The 17,722-nt window shown below is 37.0% G+C and overlaps 1 long non-coding RNA gene and 1 other non-coding gene across 2 annotated transcripts in view; both read right to left on the reverse strand.

Annotated features, from left to right (window-relative positions):
* Positions 1-10,232: 10,232 nt before the first annotated feature.
* The window catches only part of LOC120604435 (uncharacterized), a 101,599-nt gene continuing 94,109 nt past the window's right edge, over positions 10,233-17,722 (reverse strand). Inside the window, exon 4 of the long non-coding RNA XR_005653339.1 lies at positions 10,233-10,579. This is a non-coding gene — a long non-coding RNA (uncharacterized LOC120604435). The remainder of the gene's footprint in view (positions 10,580-17,722) is intronic.
* Positions 17,349-17,451, reverse strand: LOC120604761 (U6 spliceosomal RNA). The gene has a single exon (XR_005653411.1). It is a non-coding gene; the product is annotated as a U6 spliceosomal RNA (small nuclear RNA).

The following is a 17,722-nucleotide window of genomic DNA, read 5'->3' on the forward strand; positions in this document are numbered from 1 at the left end:
CCAATATTTTTGGAGGGTTTATTATCTCCACCCCATTACACATAGTCTGTTAGGACTCTCAAACTAGAGTCAGGCATGTGACGGTTCAATCAGAGTAAACTTCAGGAGTTTTGCAGGGACTATAAAAAGAGCAGTTTTCTCTTTCCTGGTGGACATGATTTTGGAAAGACCTTTCCACTTTAAAGGTGGACTTTGGAGCTTCTGGAGCTGCCACGTGGAGGTTGGCAATGGGGCTAACAAAGCTGAAGGCAGAGAAACTGACTAACTGAGCCCTGCAGCGATCATTGTTGAAAAACAGACCTGTCCCTAGAATTTTACTTCTGGAACCAATAATTCATTTTTTGGCATAAGATAATATGTGTCAGGAATTCTATTTGTGATGGAAATCCAGAATCATCAGATTTTTTTTTCTTTTTTTAATTAATTTTTTCAACTATAATTGACATACAATATTAGCTTCAGGTGTACAATAGAGTGATTAGACATTTATATAACTTATAAAGTGATCATTCTGATAAATCTAGTACCTACCTAAAGAACTGTGAGATTTTTCTACTAAATGTTTAAAATTGTTCATTATTTTGTCATTCGCTATTTATAATGAAATTTCAATGAGCTGCCTCAAGGAAGACAAGAGTGAGCATTTTTAATTTAGATATAATCTCCTGCTTTCATTTTTTTCACAACTTTCATCCTTTTCCTTCTCTCATCAAATGTTTTATGAAAATAAAGGATGAAGATATTAATAAGTATCATGATAAGTTGATTGGGCTTTCATTTCTTTTTTGTTTGGTTTGGTTTTTCTGTCCTAGCATAGTCCCTGGTGTGCTACTAATTATAAATCGTAGATGACTTATCAATTTGATAAGTAAACAATTGAAAGTTGGTTTCACTAGTTTTTAATGGAATAGTAGAAGTAGCAGCAGTGGCAGCAGCTAGTATTTACTGAATGCTTTCTATTTGGGGAACACTATGCAAAGTACTCGATAGAAACTAACTATTTTTATCATTAGAGCTATCTGCTTGGCAGTGGTGCGCTGGTAAAACAGCTCTGGGGAATGGGAAGAAAATCCTAATTTAGAGGGTTCACCAATTTCTATGATATAAATACTCCACCATGGCTGATTTCAAGGAGCCAATGGTTTAAACACTGGCTGGAAAAATTCCTGCATATTTAACAATCAGCTCTAGGGAATCAGTCTAACAGACTCCAGCACATCACTGGAGGAACCTGAATCAGACAGAGACTATGCAGCTTACCCAGATCCAGCGGCTAGGACAACCCAGGTTTATCCTACCCCAGAGACCACACTCTCAATTTCCGCCCTCCTTTCTAATCATGGGGCAGTTTTTCACCACTTATTTGAGAAAAGCATATGAGAATGTAAAGATATTTCAAAAATCCTTTGTATTCAGATAAATTATACTTAGTGACAGTTTTAAACAGCACTTGAATTTTCTATATTTTATGGGTAAGGAGCAAGAATCTATATTAAATATGACATTTATATCAACATCTTTGATTAACAGTCACCAAGTTCGGCAACAGAATGTTTTGAAGATAATCTTTCTATGTCTAGTATGTCTGGGAATGTTAACTGAAGTAATGATTAAAAAGAATGGAGCACCAATTACGAGTGATCTATCAGTATGTTTTAGCCCTAAACAATGTCCTAATATATGTGGATTAATCTTACTACAAGCCTTTCCAAAAAGTTTCCAGAAAATTTATGTGTGCATTTTGAGTTCATGAAAATTACTAAATTATAACCATAAATTTAAAATCATAATGTGTGTGTATATGCATAAATATCAAATATGCTCATACTATGGAAAATTAAGTAAATTATAACTGATAAGATGTTATCACAGTAATTTCCTTTCATCACCCATGCAGGTTTGACCAAAAAATCTTTCTTGGCTCATAAGTAAAGGATTTTGCATATATTGTTTATTATTTCAATCCAAGCCTGAAGGCTACAACAAAGTAAAACTGATAACAATTGTAAACATGAGATAATAGACATCTTTGCACAGCAGAGCTATCAGAGTTTACTAGAAAATAATAAACATTAAAGCACTTTAGAAAATTCAAGGCACTACACGAATGTGAGGAATTATTACTGAGAAAAAAAAATCTCAAAGTTGAAATTTCTCAACAACTCAATTTATATACATTATTTTCAAACTATAAATTTACATGTACTGTATACTTGATACTAATAATAAAATAAAATTTAAAAAATTATAACAAATAAAGTAGAAACTTCCCTACTAAATACATGTCATAAAAGAGCTAATAACTAATGTGGCTCTAAGAATTATATATTTTGTATATTTTAAGAAACATCATTTTAGTTTTTAGGAAACTTGATCACCCTTTACCAAAGATATTAAGTTAAAAAAAACTTCTCTATAGAAAATAAGATAGAATTTCATATGTAAATATTTATGTTAATTCTTGAATTTTAAAAACTTCATACCATTAAGAAATTATTATTAACTTTATTTTGGTAGGATAATCCTATTGAGATTGTATTAAAAGATTTATTTGTTGGCGTTACCTACATAATAAAATGTTTATGGATGAAACAATATAGTATCTGAGATTTGCTTCAAAATATTTGGGAAGGGAGAAGTGGGCATAGGACACAGATGAAATGAAATTAGTCATGTGTTGTTAACAGTTGAATCTGCGCTGATGGGTACATGGAGTTTGTTTACTAGTCAAAGAGTTTTTATATATGGTTGAAGTTTTCTATGTTAAAAGTTTAAGAAAACCTACCTCATATCAATATTTAAAACATTGTAGAACATTTCTAAGGGCTGTCTAAAAGGAGATGGGGAGAATTCACTGTCCAAATACCCATTATTATTGATCTTACTCTTTTTGTCCATTCTAGTCCAATCTACTCTCACATTGCTGCCAGAATTATAGTTCTAAAAATTAAATTAGTTCCTGGAACTCCCTTGCTCAAAAGACTGCTTTTGAGACCCCATTGCCTAAAGGATACGTACAGTTAGTGACTCTTTATTTTGTATCCCCACAACACTTTGGTTTATTCTCTTATAGAAACCTCCAACATGGCGTGATCTTTTCTGGCTCCCAAGTTTTTTTCTCTATGAGATCCACAAGGACACAGAACATATCTTTTTATCTCTCTCTCTTTTGTGCTTGTCACATTGTCTGGCATATGATAGATGCTCAATAAATTTGGGAGGAATGAAATAAATGTGAAATACAAACTGATTATATAGAAGTAAATGTTTGGAACAATGGAACTAGAACAGTTAGATAATGATGACTAAGAGGGCTTAGTTGTTTGTTGTTGTTTTGGCTCCAACCCTTCTAAATAATGCATGGAAGTTATTTAGAATCAAAATTAAAGGTGAAACAATATTTATATAATAGATAAGTATCTTTTAATCAAAATAAGCACAAGTTAATAAAATGTGTATACTTTCTTTGCTACTTTTAGATAAAGAAAATCCAACTATTAGGAATATACTATGCTCAACAGTAGTACCCTGGTAATACTCAGTACAAGATTGTATTGCTTTAGTGTATAATCATAATCATAAAAATTATAATAAACCTGGGTGCTTTCCCATGAGCAACAAAAGAAAGAAAGAAATTGGACTTCATCATAATTAAAACCTGTTGTTCACTAGAGAACGCTATCAAGGGAGTAAAAAGACAACTCACATAAAAAAAGAAACTACTTGTAGATCATAATTCTGAGAAAGAAAGTATAGAGAAAGTATAAAGAACTTCTACAACTCAACAACAAAAAGGCAAACAACTCAATTAAAAAATGAGCACAGGACATGAATAGACTTTTCTTTAAAGAAATATCTGAATGGCCAGTGAGTACATGAAAAGATGTTCAACATCATTACTCAGGGAAATGCAAATCAAAACTACAATGAAATACCAGTTCACACTCACTGGTATGGCTAGAATTAAAAACAACAACAACAACAAAAACAGAACTTAACAAGTGTTGATGAGGATGTGGAGAAATTAGAACATGCACATGTTTCTGGTGGGAATGTAAAAGGTAAAAGGTACAACACTGGGCACAACAGTTTGGTGGCTGTAATAACAACACAGAATCACCATATGACAGTGTTTCCATCTCTAAATATAAACCCCAAAGAATCTGTAAACAAGTGTCCAAACGCATATGTACACAAAAGTTCTTAGAGACTTTATTCGCAATAGCCACAAGAAGAAACAACCCGAATGGCAATTGACTAAGGACTGGATAAACAAATGTGGTATATCATACAATGGAACATTATTCAACCATAAAAAGAAATGAGGTACAACACGGATGAACCTTGTGTTACAACATGGATGAACCTTGAAAACTTTGGACTAAGTGAAAAAAGGCAGACATAAAAGGCCACATATTATGTAATTCCATTTAGAGGCTATGTCCAGAACAGGCAAATCCATAGAAACAGAAAGCAGATGAGTGGCTGCCATGAGCCGGGGGAGGAAGGAATGTGGAGTCATTATTTAATGGATATGAGATTTCCTTTTGGAGTGATGAAAATATTTTGGAACTAAATAGTGGCGATGGTTGCACAACATTGTGAATGTACTAAATGTTATTGAATTTACACTTTAAAATAGTTAAAATTGTAAATTTTATGTTATGTGTATTTTACCAAAATAAAAAGAAAATGTTTTCTAAATCCAACTTCCAGAGATTCTATTGTGGGGCACCTGGTGTGGGACCCAGGAGTATGCAGATTTTTTTTTCAAGTTTTTATTTCAGTGTTTTAGATTTACCAAATACCCAGAAGATTTGATGCAAGTGGTCATAGGAAAATACTTTGAGAAACACTGGTATACTTTTTCTACAGATATTTAAATTACTTCCATGATAAAAGCCTCATATCACATAATTTATTTAAATAGCAAGGAAAATGTCTGAATCATCATACATTACTCTTCAAAGTTTCTACTTCTTAAGATGGAAAACTGTTAACAACTTTAAAAGATACTTCTCCAAGGCCTGATTACATAAGCATGTGCACAGTCTCCTCACTCAAAACTTTTTCTCAAGACACCTGGAGTCACAGTCCTGTTATTTGATCAGGGCTCATCTTTCCTATGCCCTTGAAATCATACCTTTCCCCTCATTCATGTTTCCAACATGTTTTCTTCCTGCTGTTTCTTTCCTCACTGCCTAAAACCATACACACATTTCCACATTCTAACAAGAAATCTCCTTTGACCTCTGCTCAAATCCATTCATAGTCAAGATCCTTGAAAAGCCATTGGGTGTTTTCTTTTTCAACTTTTCTCTGCCTTCTCCCTCCCATGCCCATTCCAATTTAATTCTCAGAATAAGCCTAGGAGATACGTACTAATTTTTATTCTATTCTATAATGAAGAAAAGAAGTCTTGGATTGGTTAAGAGACTTGTTCAAGGTCATACACTAATAAATGTTAAAGAAAAAATAATCAAACTCAATCTCTAGATCCCAAGCTCTAAAACAGCTTGAGCTTAAAATAAGTTCTATCAGGATATAAGCTCCATGAGAACAGAAGTTTTGTGCCTTGAATAAAAAATATAAACACTAGTGAATATTGTCCTTTCCCTTGAATCTAGAAGAGTCCTTAGTCAATGCTCAACAAATATTTATGAAATAAAACAGCATATAAATGATAGGCAATGCTTTAGGGTAGAGAAAATCTAAGTAAGAAAATCCAAGTTTGATGATCGTGACCCATTTATAGGTATAACAAATAGTTTACAAATTATGAAACTCAAAGTCGTCCTGATTTAGAGGTCTGCCACGACTTTGTCCCAGGGAATTTTGTTAGGCAGCAACTGGAAACTTGCCCATGAACACTTCGACAATTCTGGTCTCAGATACTTCACATCTACCTTACTGACAGAGACTAGCAGTTAGAGAGGTCTTCTGAAATAGGAAAGAAGATAAGGGAGGGTAGCTTTAGCATGGTGTTTACCCTAACATATCAGTCTAAGCAAGTAAATGCATTGTCTTATTTAAGATGTTCTGTCCCATTTACATTGAGTCTCTATTCTGAGCCAGGCATTGTGCTAGATAATGGGAACATACAGACAAACCAGAGCATTCCCTACCGTGATGTCTTGTAGTTTCATGATGTAATGTTTCACTATATCTAAAAGATCTCAAATATCCTGGAGAAAACCCCATTTCAGATATGAAAGGATCATATGAAATATAGCTCCAAGTGAAAAAAATCTCTACTTCTCAACTTTCTTACACTGCATGTGAACATTTTTTTCTTCTGTCCTGCCTGGCAACTGAAACATGGATTCCAAGAATAGAACAGAAAGTTCAGTACACACCAACAAAGCTTCATTTTCCAGACCCCTTATCTCATCTTTGCTTCATCTTCCAGACCCCTTAGCTCGTCTTCTCTTCTCTATCACACTTAACCTTCGTACTTCCACCTGAAGTGCCAGAGCTGAACCCAGACTTCTAAGAGAATTCTGATTAAGAGAAAAACAAAAAAATAAAACAAAACCTGTGCTAACTATTGTCACTGACAGCTATGGACATTCAAGCATTGGCAGTAGTAACTAAAGGCTCCAGAACACTCTATCAGGAGGGCCAGCCCACTGTTTATTTTCTGTTGCAGTGTTACAAGGAAATATTTTTCTTGCTAGTCACTGGAACAGCTGGTTGGGGATTTCCCTATTTTTGTTAGAGTGAATTAATTTGGCAAGAAAAATAGATGAATCTTTTCAACTGCCCCCTCAACCCTGCTTCACACACAAGTCATCTGTACCTTAGGAAAGGTGAGAAGCATAAAAGAAGTTAGACTGTGGTTATTCATCTATAAATGACTCAGATGGCTAGTTCTTCCTTTCTGGGTTTCCCACCACCAAGTAAGGAGATTTAATGTGAAAGAAAAAAAGACCAAGCATGTTACTGGCTACAGATTCAATGCTTCCGCTCTCCTGAGACAACCACATTCCATTCCAGAATTTAATTCCTCAGAAGGAGGCCAGATCAGTTATACAGATGGTATGTGCCCCACCTTCAATTTGTTCCTTCATCACCCCATACCCCCAACCCAAAGTTCTTAAATGATGGCCATATTTCTGCAGTGCTAACCATTCATTCATTCATTCATTCATTTATTCATTCAAGTACTTTTAAAGCATCTACTACGTACCAGGCATAGTGATGAGAGTTATAATACTGAGAAAAATCAAATAGGTTTATAGACTGTTAGAGAATAATGAAACCATCAAGGTGCAACACAAATGAGAAAATAAGCTGAGGAAAATATTGAGGAAAAACACAGTATAATGGCGGCTTGCAAAAAGGACCAGACATGGACTGAGATGGAGACAACCCAAGGAAATAGAGGTGAAGGATGAGTTAACCAGGTGGAAAAGGGTAAGACCCAGGCAGAGAGAACAGCATGTACCAAGGCCCTGTATCTAAAAGAGGCTTGGCATGTTAGAGAAACTGAAAGATCAGAGAGGGTAGAATTCAGAGAACAAGGGGGAGAGTAGTGCAAAGTACAGCTAGATCCATCAAAGAAAAGAAACCTATTAAAACTAATAAGTGAGTTCGGCCAGGTTTCAGGATTCAAGATCAATGTATAAACCCCAATTGTATTTCTACACACTAGCAATGAACAATTTGAAAATGAAATTAAAAATACAATTCCATTTATAATATCACTAAAAAGAATAAAATACTTATAAATAAATTTAACAAAAGAAGTGTAAGACTTGTACATTGAAAACTATAAAACATTGTTGAAAGAAATTAAAGAAGATTTAAATAAATGGAAAGGGATCCTATGTTCATGTCCTGGAAGATTTAATATTGTTAAGATGGCAATACTCTCTAAACCGATATACAGATTCAACACCATCCCTAGCAATATCTCAGATGATTTCTTTGCAAAAAATAACAAACCGATCCTAAGATTTATATAAAAATTCAAGAAACTCAGAATAGCCAAAAAAAGAATAGAAAAGAAAAACAAAGTTGAAAGATACATTCTTCTCAATTTCAAAACTTACTACAAAGCTACAGTAATCAAGACAGTGTGGTACTAGTATGAAGACAGACATGTAGACCAATGGAATGGAACTGAAAGCCCAGAAATAAACCCTCTTACTTTTATGGAAGACGTGCACGTATAGGGACAAGCGGTATACAGGAGCTCTCTGTGAATTTAAAACTTGTCTGAAAAATCTAGTCTTTTCTTAAAACCCACTCAAACAAATAAGAAACTCCATTACCTATGTCACTCCACCATGCAAAAATGTTCTCTCTAAGACTGCTAGGCTGTTTTATAAGTGATCAAAACTAGAAACTAAAATATTTTCCAAAAACTATTAAAAATAGGGGCAAGGATTTAAATGGGCATTTCTTCAAAGTTGATTTACAAATGAGCAATAAACACATGATCAGATGCTCAACATCATTACTCACAAAGCAAAGTAAATCAAAACCACAATGAGACACCATTTCACATCCACTCAATGGCCAAAATATAAAAAGACAGACAACAATTAGTGTTGACAAGGATGTGGAGAAATTAAACCCTCCTACCTTGTTAGTGGGTTTTTTTTTTAAATGGTATGGCCACTTTAGAAAATAGTTTGGTGCTTCTTCAAAAAGTAAAGCATATAGTTAGTTACCATATAACCCAGCAATTTTGCTCTGAGAGAAATGAAAACTTATATTCACATAAAGACATATACACAAATGTTTAGAGCAACATTATTCATAATAGAAAAAAATTAAAAACAGCAGAAATGTCCATCACCCAATGAACAGATACAAAATGTGGTGTGTCCACAGAATGGAATGCTATTTGGCCCTAAGAAGGAATGAAGCACTGACACATGCTACAATGGCAATGACCCTTACACACATTATGTGAAATGAAAGGAAATGAAAGAAGCCGGGAACAAAAGACAATTATAATCATATAATCACATGTGTGATTTATATGAACTGTCTAGAAGGCAAATCCATTAGATCAGTGATCGCTAAGAGCTAAGGGAGTGAGGTAGAGGAGGAGGATTGTGATAGCTAAACAGTATGAGGGGTTTTTTTTTGAGATGAGGAAAGTGTTCTAAAATTGACTGTGGTAATGGCTACACATATCTGCAAATATCCTAAAAACATACTAAAACAGCATATTTTAAAGGGATGATTTTATATATGTAAATTATATCTCATTTTTTTTTAAAGTGGGATTAGAAAGGTGAGCAGATACCAGACCTTTTCAGGCCCTCTAAACCAAAGAGGTACTGAGTTTCCCTGTCTCAACCAAAAGATGACTAAACAGGCTCAAAATGTCCTTTTAGTTCCCTGAGCCCTGAAAGAGAAAACTTTCCAGAATACATAAACTGCAGAGTTCCTGGGTGGTGGGGAATGGCTGGGTTTCGACTGCCTGTGGAACAGTACACAGCTCTTCCCTTCCCCAGAAGTGGGATCTTTACTTCGTTTCAAGGGTCATCCTGGGTCAGCAGTATCGCCCCCAGCTGAATGCCTGCTCCCAGGGCTGTGCTCTCCACTGGAGAGTACCTGGCACATGCTTTTCATCTTATCTGGGCTCTTGTTCCTCTGCCTAGTGCATCAGTTTTTTTTTTTTTTTGTAAAACAAGCAGGAAAGCATAATCTTTTGATCACACAAATAATCTTGCTACTCAGCTGAAGTGCAGGCCCTTTGTCCATCTGCTCCCTGCCCTACTTCCTGTGGTGGTGGATATTGATTTTTCTCATGAAAAAGCAAGTATTCACCCATTCTGGAAGGCTGAGAATCTTAACACTCAGTTTTAGGGGAAGGATAATGGCACTGAAAACCCCTTTAAGTGGAATGTTATAGAAGGAAAAGCTAAATAAAGTGACTGCTCTCTGGGAAAAGGAGAGTGAGAGGGCAAGAGAGAGAGAGAGAGAGAGAGAGAGAGAGAGAGATTTACGTAGACCGGACAGGTGTTCAAAAATAGGAAACCTAGAAAGAGGTTTTAAAAAGAAAATATCTCAATCTCAGGTTGTTCCTCAGGGAAGGAATTTCCTTCTAGGTACTTTTCCAACAAAAATCCAACCATCACAATCCAAGAACTCACTCTCCAACCATCCAGTACTATTGGGGCTAAGATTTGAGTCCTGGTCACTAAATCACATACTGCCCTGTGGAGAGTAAGAAAATCCTTTTTTTTTTCTTTAGCAGTGACATTGAATGGGTAATGGCAGCTTATGCAAAGGAAGTTGGTTTAAGCATGTGGTTCAGGAAAAAATAACCAGTTAGTAGCCTTTGGAATAAACTAATTTACAGCCATTTGTACTGTGAGAACAAGTCCCTGCAGGCAGACAGGAACGGGGTGTGTTCTCCACTGACTTGCCAGCTTAGTTGTGCAAGGAGCTGGCAGCATTGCCTCAACCAAGCATAACACAGTCAACCCAAAGCTGGAAACTAGGTTCTCTCCCCACTCACTGGGAGTAGCAATTCTTCAGTTCCTCGTGACGCTATTCTCCTATTGGTCTCACTGCAATTGGCAGAGCTAAAGAGCTCAACATTGAGGAAAGTAGCCTGCAATGAAAAATGAAAACGAGAGGAGTCATGCAAGTGTGTAGTGACAAGGACTCACAAGGCATGACCTCAGCCAGGACACAGATGCTCTCTGAACGTGGTACAGAGGAGAGGAATGACTTTCTAGGAAAGAGCAGGAAACCAGGACCTGAAGACCCCGGTAATGCCATTCTGAGACCATGACATTTATTGATAAGTTCAAGAGGATGTTCCTTTTTTAAAAAAGATGAAATTAGTAGGTATGACAAACTGGGTAGAAATATCTGAAGATGATTAGTTCGAAGTTTCCAATTTGATGAATGGGTTAAAGATCATCAGCATTTGGTGAGACTCAGTAGTAGGTCAGGCATTGTACAGAACAAAGAGGCAGTCATGACCTCCATGCATTAGGCTCCCATAAAATACCAGTGTTTTATTCAGACTCTGAGCCAATAGCCTCAGGAAAAATAATTTATGTCATTCAGGACAACTCATACAAATGTAATGTGGAACCTGTTTTCATCTAGCTTTTTTTTTTTTTTTAAGGCAACATTTCTGTAAATCAAATAACCCTAAGAAATAAATCCTATAAATACTGTTGAGTAATTGCTCTAAGAAGAGCAGTTTCTTGCCATCAACTCATCCTTTCCCAGAAAGGACTTCAGGCTCTTTTGGAAGCACAACAAAAACCTACGTGGGTCTTGGCTGTGTTCACTTGACATTGCAATTCCTCTAAATGGCACTCTGTCATTGGGTTATACTGACGTAAAATCGAGAGAGCTACGAAAGGTGCGTAACCCAAGTATTTGGCAGACACAGAAGAGGCAGACACACATTGTCTGTAGGCCGTAGCAGTTTCCAAACTGTTCTGGGGAAACATTTTTCCAAGTGACCTCACAGCAGTGTCACACACCTCACAACATTTACTGAGGGCCTACGAAGAGCCTGGCAGTGTGCTGGGCATTGGGTCGATGGAGATTACACCATAAGGTTGCGTGGGCTTTAGGGTAACCCAGGGCTGAGCTCTGTCTTCTTACTGAGGTCACTGTTAGAAGGTTAACTGTGGTTTTTGGTACTGAAACCAATGGATGACTGGTTTTATGCAAATATGAAGTATAATGATGTCGATCCCTCTATCTGAAAGACTCAGAAGTAAACAGTTCCCAGAGACAAGTAATTTGCTTACAGATTAAAGGTTAATGTTGAAGAAAGTAAAAAAATCTAGAACGTCAGCTGTGGTGTCTGTCCATTTGTTTTTAAAAGCAGAAAACAAATATTTACTGAATATATACTTAGGTTCAGGAATGATTTATAGAATAAGAAGCAGTTAGTCTCGGCTGTTGGGGGCTATAAAAGTCATGTTACAAGATAACACATAAACCATACACGCACATAAAATCGAACAATCCAACATGGTATATAATCTGCCAAATGAATGGTACTGTAGGGAGCAATAATATAAAAAGTAATATAGGAGTTGCAAGATTGAGGAGTGAAGATATCTTCATGGAGAGCTTCATGTACGACGGGGAAAGAACAGACATTGTGCCTGGCAAAGAGGCAAGACTCATCTGAGCACAGAAGAATGTAGACGTTACTCCATACAGGAGCAGAGTGATGGCCAGGCATAAAAGGCAAGAAGGTAAAAAAGTGGGTTCAGGCAACTGTGAGTCCAGCAGACTAAGCATGGCGAAGGGGGAGGGAATGCAGATGGTGGCTTCTATGCGTGGAAAAGTAGTTTGGGTCAAACCAAGTACCTAAAAGTGTCCATGTTGCCCATGTAACTTATTAGCGGTGTTGTCAACCTTGATCTCCTTGTTAAGGTGCCTGGCTTCAACACTACAAAGTTAGAAAAACTAACAAATACCTTGAGGTACATGCGACACACTTTCAAGTTTAATCTGCATAATTAATATTTTCCTATTATTAAATCTACATAATCAACAAAACAACAAGTCAAACCATGACTTGTAGTATCTGCCAGTTTCCGTGGTATAAATACACTCACCAGGGCGATATGAGGCTTCCCACGTGACACCACCGAAAATGGAGCTGGGAAGTGATACAGCCGCACATGGTTATATAGTGTGCCCGTCGCCCAGATACAATAGATGTATGTAACCTCAAGAGCACAGATAATAGTAAAACATAGTAAAATAATTAGGAAGAATGAGTTGAATATTTATTACCTTTGTTTAGAATATAATTTATTTAATTGTAAGTTTATATAATTTTTAATAGTAGCTGAGTTTAACAATTGGCTCATGAAATTCCTGAAAATGTAACAGCTGGCTCTCATGAGCTGGTAGGAGCCGACGCCGGCACATCCCTGCAGGCTCTGTTGCATGTAACCAGGTGGCCACCCAGGACTGGGAAACAGCAGCTAAATCTCTCTTAGATCCTTGTGGTCTAGCAGTTGCTCTAGTCACAGGAAATGTACATTTTAACCAGAGGAAAGAGTAAAAATGGTTGTGTGGGTTCTTCATTACAAGATATGACTGCCGGATGCCTTTGCCAGATGAGATGTTTAAGACATACATCTCTCAATACAGAGTGATCTGTGATGAGACCTTGGGGCTAGGAAACAACCTCCCACCCTCAATTTTATATCTACTATTTGTTTGGGGAGAAAGTTCTTTTTCCTCATTCATAAGGGTGAGATAATTGCTAGTGAGTATATAATAAATACACAGATATAAACAATATTGATAAAAATGCCTGGCCCAGTACCTGGGCAACACTGGCTCTCTTTCTGCACACATGCATGCATGCATGCATGCATGCATACATACATACGTACGTACATACATAAATATAATGTATTTTATATATAAAATTTATATATTAAAAATATAAAAATTATATATAAAATGTTTTATATATACTGACACACATATGTATATGTACATACGAGTACGTTTATATCTTTTTAATTAGCAAATACTTCTCTAGCATTTCATAAATGGCAGATACTTTAGATGCATCGACATGTATTAACTCATTTAACTTTCATAATCCTGAAAAGTAGGTAGATGCTATTCTTATCATTGTTATTTCTTTAAGCAGATGTGTAGACTAACATCGGGAAATCAAGTAACTTGCCCAAGGCCAAAAAAGCTAATAAGAAGTACAATAGCTAGGATCTAAGCCCAAGGAATCCAGCACCATAGTTAATCTATGCTTTCAGACACTATAACGTGTTAGTTTTCTTCCCCATTTAAAGGCATGAAAAAGAAACACAAACACCATGTTTTTAGGGCTGTTCTGCCGGCATGTCCCACGAGGCAGATTATTAATTCTGTGTGTCACAGAAAGAATGACTTGTGATCATGACAGTAAGTTTCTGAATATGAGAGAAGTTGTGGGGACGTGTGGATTGGGAGAGCCTTCACGATGAACTCAACAGAAGAGAACGAAGGACCCTTTGCCAGGAAAGCTCTGCTGAGCCCTTAATGGCAGGTGAGGCCTGGTGCTGGTGGAAGGGTTGACTACAAAGCTTCTTGGTTGCTCCTCCATTGACTGACTGCTTTTGCTGGAAGGTCTCCGTGCGCTGACATAATTCAATTCTGTTCTGCTCTAGTTCTACAAAAGAACGAGAGGATAGCAGAACAATCAAAGGAGTTTCTTTATGTTTTCAAAGTTGGAAAGGCAGATATCAGGACCAGTGGTTTTCACGTATCTTTTTTGGATCAATGAGAAGCCTATTTATTTATTCATTTATTTTCCAAATGCAATCTTACATGAACACTCAATGTATAAAAGAGAAAAAAAGTGAGGCAGCTGGTTGCAGCTTGGTTGGGGATGTCGGTGCCTTTTGGGACCTTTTTAGTGAGTGGCTCCTGGGAAATCTCCTGAAATGCAGGGTACAGATGGAAAATCACAGATCTGTCTAAAACTCCTCATCTTATAGCCGAGGGCCTAGGAAACAGAAAGTAAAGTGATTTTCCCAAAGCTACACAGCAGGCGCAACTGAACTGAGAATTTGCCAATTCCTAGTGCTCCTATTACTTTGTGCATCTTATCATGGTGTTACTGACTTTGGTGCTCTCTGGGAACCAGCTGAGAGACAACTCTGGTGTCTGTGAGCCACGAAGTCACTTGTACCTCTCAGCTGGTGACCCAGTGGCCGAAGTAGGAATTCACTCACTAATACCAGGGCATAAGCAAGAGGAACTGGCAACTGCTGACCTGTTTGTGTGCCACCAAGTCTTGATGAAAGGTTCCCATTACGTTTGCAGAACAGATGCTGAGACAGAAGGATCATATTTACTGTAATGGAAGCCGTTCTAATGTATGCCTCACCCATCTGTCTCCCATAAAGGTACAGCACCTTTCGTCTTTATCTGACTGAAAGGTACAGTTATTTTTATTGTCAGGAGCATAAAATATATAGGGCCACTCGAATGGGCATCTTTGGAATTCACAGAGAGTAGCTGCTCAGCACAAAGTAACTGTTAAATATTTTGTAGGGTTTTCATAATTCATGAAACCTGTTTTTCAGTGGAGGTTTCTTTTTACAGACCCCATTGGGAATCCCAGATTGCTTCTATGAGGAGCAGAGAAAGGAGAGAGTGCTACTTCCCTTGCGAGTCTGCCTGTCTGACCTATTTGTCTCATCTACCCAAATATTTACACAGGGCTATCTCCTGATTACTAATTCGTCTAGTGGTAACCTGTTTCTTGCCCCTGACTCTGAATGTTTTAGAACAAGCTGTTTAGCAATCTCAGGCCCCAGTTTATTAATTCACGTAAAGGACCAGGCTGGATGTTGTTATGAGGACCTCCCTGAGGTAATGTTTATAAACCGTGGTGATGTTCTCAAATGAAAGATGTTCAGTGAATATAAAAATACTCTACAGTGATGATTAATGCATGGTCTTTGCCAATGAGATTATTTAAATGATGGAACAGTGGCTACTATTTTAATCGTATAGAGTCTCACTGAAGTTTCAAAGCACATTTCCGACACTAAATCCTAACGAGTGTTATTTAATCCTCACTTTGGAGAGAGGAGTTGAAGCACACTAACATATATGCTTTACCCATGGACAGGGGTCAAGTTTTACTGTGGAAAAGTTACCAGGTTGCTCCTCTTCCAGAACATCACTCCCCAGACTCATCTTCCTTGTCCCTCTTGCCAGGCATTTTGCAAAATATCCTGAGCTGAGGCATTCTCCCTAGAGGATTGCAGAGCCCACAGAAAATCCATTTAGCAAGCATTTATTGAGGTCCCGGAGATACCAAGGTGAGAGACATAATCCATGTTCTCAAAGACCTTACAATTCAGAGGAAGAGGCAGAGCAGCGAGCAAGTGGTGGACTGAGCACTGTGATAGATCCATGTGTGCAAACAGAGAGGGAGAGTGTCCAGACAAAGAGTGGAGGGAGTGGAGGGACCATATAAGAAGTGATGCTTTGTTTGTTTCCAAAGGTGCTTTGTTCATGAGTCTTAATCTGGGTTCCCTCAGAAGCACATTTTCATTTCAATTTACAGAAGAAGGAACTAAGGCACAGAAAAAAAAAAAAAAAAGCTCACTTGCCCAAAGCGACATGCCTAGTCAGAGGGAGAGGCAAGATTTGAACTCAAGATGCCTGAATTCAGAGTCCAGGCTCTTAACCACTATACTATGAATACAAACCACATGCAATGGTTTGTATATTTTAGTATATAAATGGGCATGTGTGTACAAAATCAGGCAACTATAAAATGGCAAGAAGCATGCACAATCTAAGTAGCTGGGCTCTTTCCCCTACTCTGTATCTTTCTGGAGATTTTATCTTTCCAGCACAAGATAACCTGCAAAGCACATTTATATCATATTTGTAATAATCATCTGCTTCCCATCATATGCATTTTATTGTGCACAATTCAGTCAACAACACTATTACATAACACACTTCCAGAATGCAAACCTTGAATTCAGGCAACTTTAGTAAGTCTGCTTTTACACTTAGTTGAAGCCAAAATTGCAGGCGTGCATATATTCACTTCATAAGCAAGACTTAAGGCTCTCGATACCTCCTTGATCCATAGAGGAATTACCAAGTGCTAGGGGAATTTCAAAACAAACAATTTGAGAAGGACCTTGAAGTTGTCACCATCTTATTCTGCATCATGAAGACCAGATGGCTGATGAAAATAAGCTGGCCAGGCAGCCGTGCAATAAACATTTACTGAGAACCCACCACGTCAAGAGCATTGTGTTAGATGCCGAGGTATCAACAGTGTAGGTTTCTGTCTTCAAGAGTTAATTGCCTAGTTCATAATGCATAGCAACAGACAATGGTTTCCAAGCTCTATTCTGTGTAGGTGCCTTCGCAGGTCACAGAAGACTTAGGGGAAGGCTCAGATGGTCTACCCTGCCCAACCAGAGCAGTTCCTTTCCTGCCTGTTTTATGTGCAGGGAGTGTATAACATTCTATATTTACAAAAGCTTTCACTGCTCAAAAGAGCTCGAAAGTTACTTCTCTGAGGTATTAGGACAAAGTAAAAAAAGAAAAAATTTAATTCACTTTTTGTCAATTCTGCTTGTCTTTAGGTAGCCAAATAGCTTGAAGAAACTATCACTCACTTTATCATTTTGAAATTATAAATGAAAACATATTTTTATGTTTAAATGCTTATTTTATTTTTTCTGATTATTAATTTATATACCCCTACTTGAAAAATTTAAAAATACAAAGAGGTTTAAAAATTGCAGTCGTAATTCCCCTAGATAATTACTGTTTACATTGTATTACATTCTGTATAGTTTTTATCCTATCCAGGTCATGTCTATAACTTACATTTTTATAAAATGAGAAGCATAGAAGAATTTGCATGCAATCTTTGCACAGGTGCCATGCTAATCTCTCCATATTGTTCCAATTTAAGTACACAGGCTGCTGAAGTATTGTACATAAAATTTTAATTTCTATTATATTTTAACTTTGCCCAAAGCAAGGTTTCTTTTTGGTCTGGGTCCTCCAGGCCAAATATAATTTACTCTAGTTGCTGAAGAAATTTCCAGCATTGAAGGTTTTTTTCATTCCAGGAGGAAGTGCAGCATTCATTCCTTTTGCAAATTCCCAAATGGGAACACTTGTATAAATTTGTCAAATCCACGATTTTATGATGATACTGAGGGGCATATACATATGACTGGATTTTAAATTCATACGCCAT

The sequence above is a fragment of the Pteropus medius genome, unplaced genomic scaffold (genome assembly GCF_902729225.1).
Source record: "Pteropus medius unplaced genomic scaffold, Ma_sr-lr_union100, whole genome shotgun sequence".
Classification (NCBI taxonomy): Eukaryota; Metazoa; Chordata; class Mammalia; order Chiroptera; family Pteropodidae; genus Pteropus; species Pteropus medius.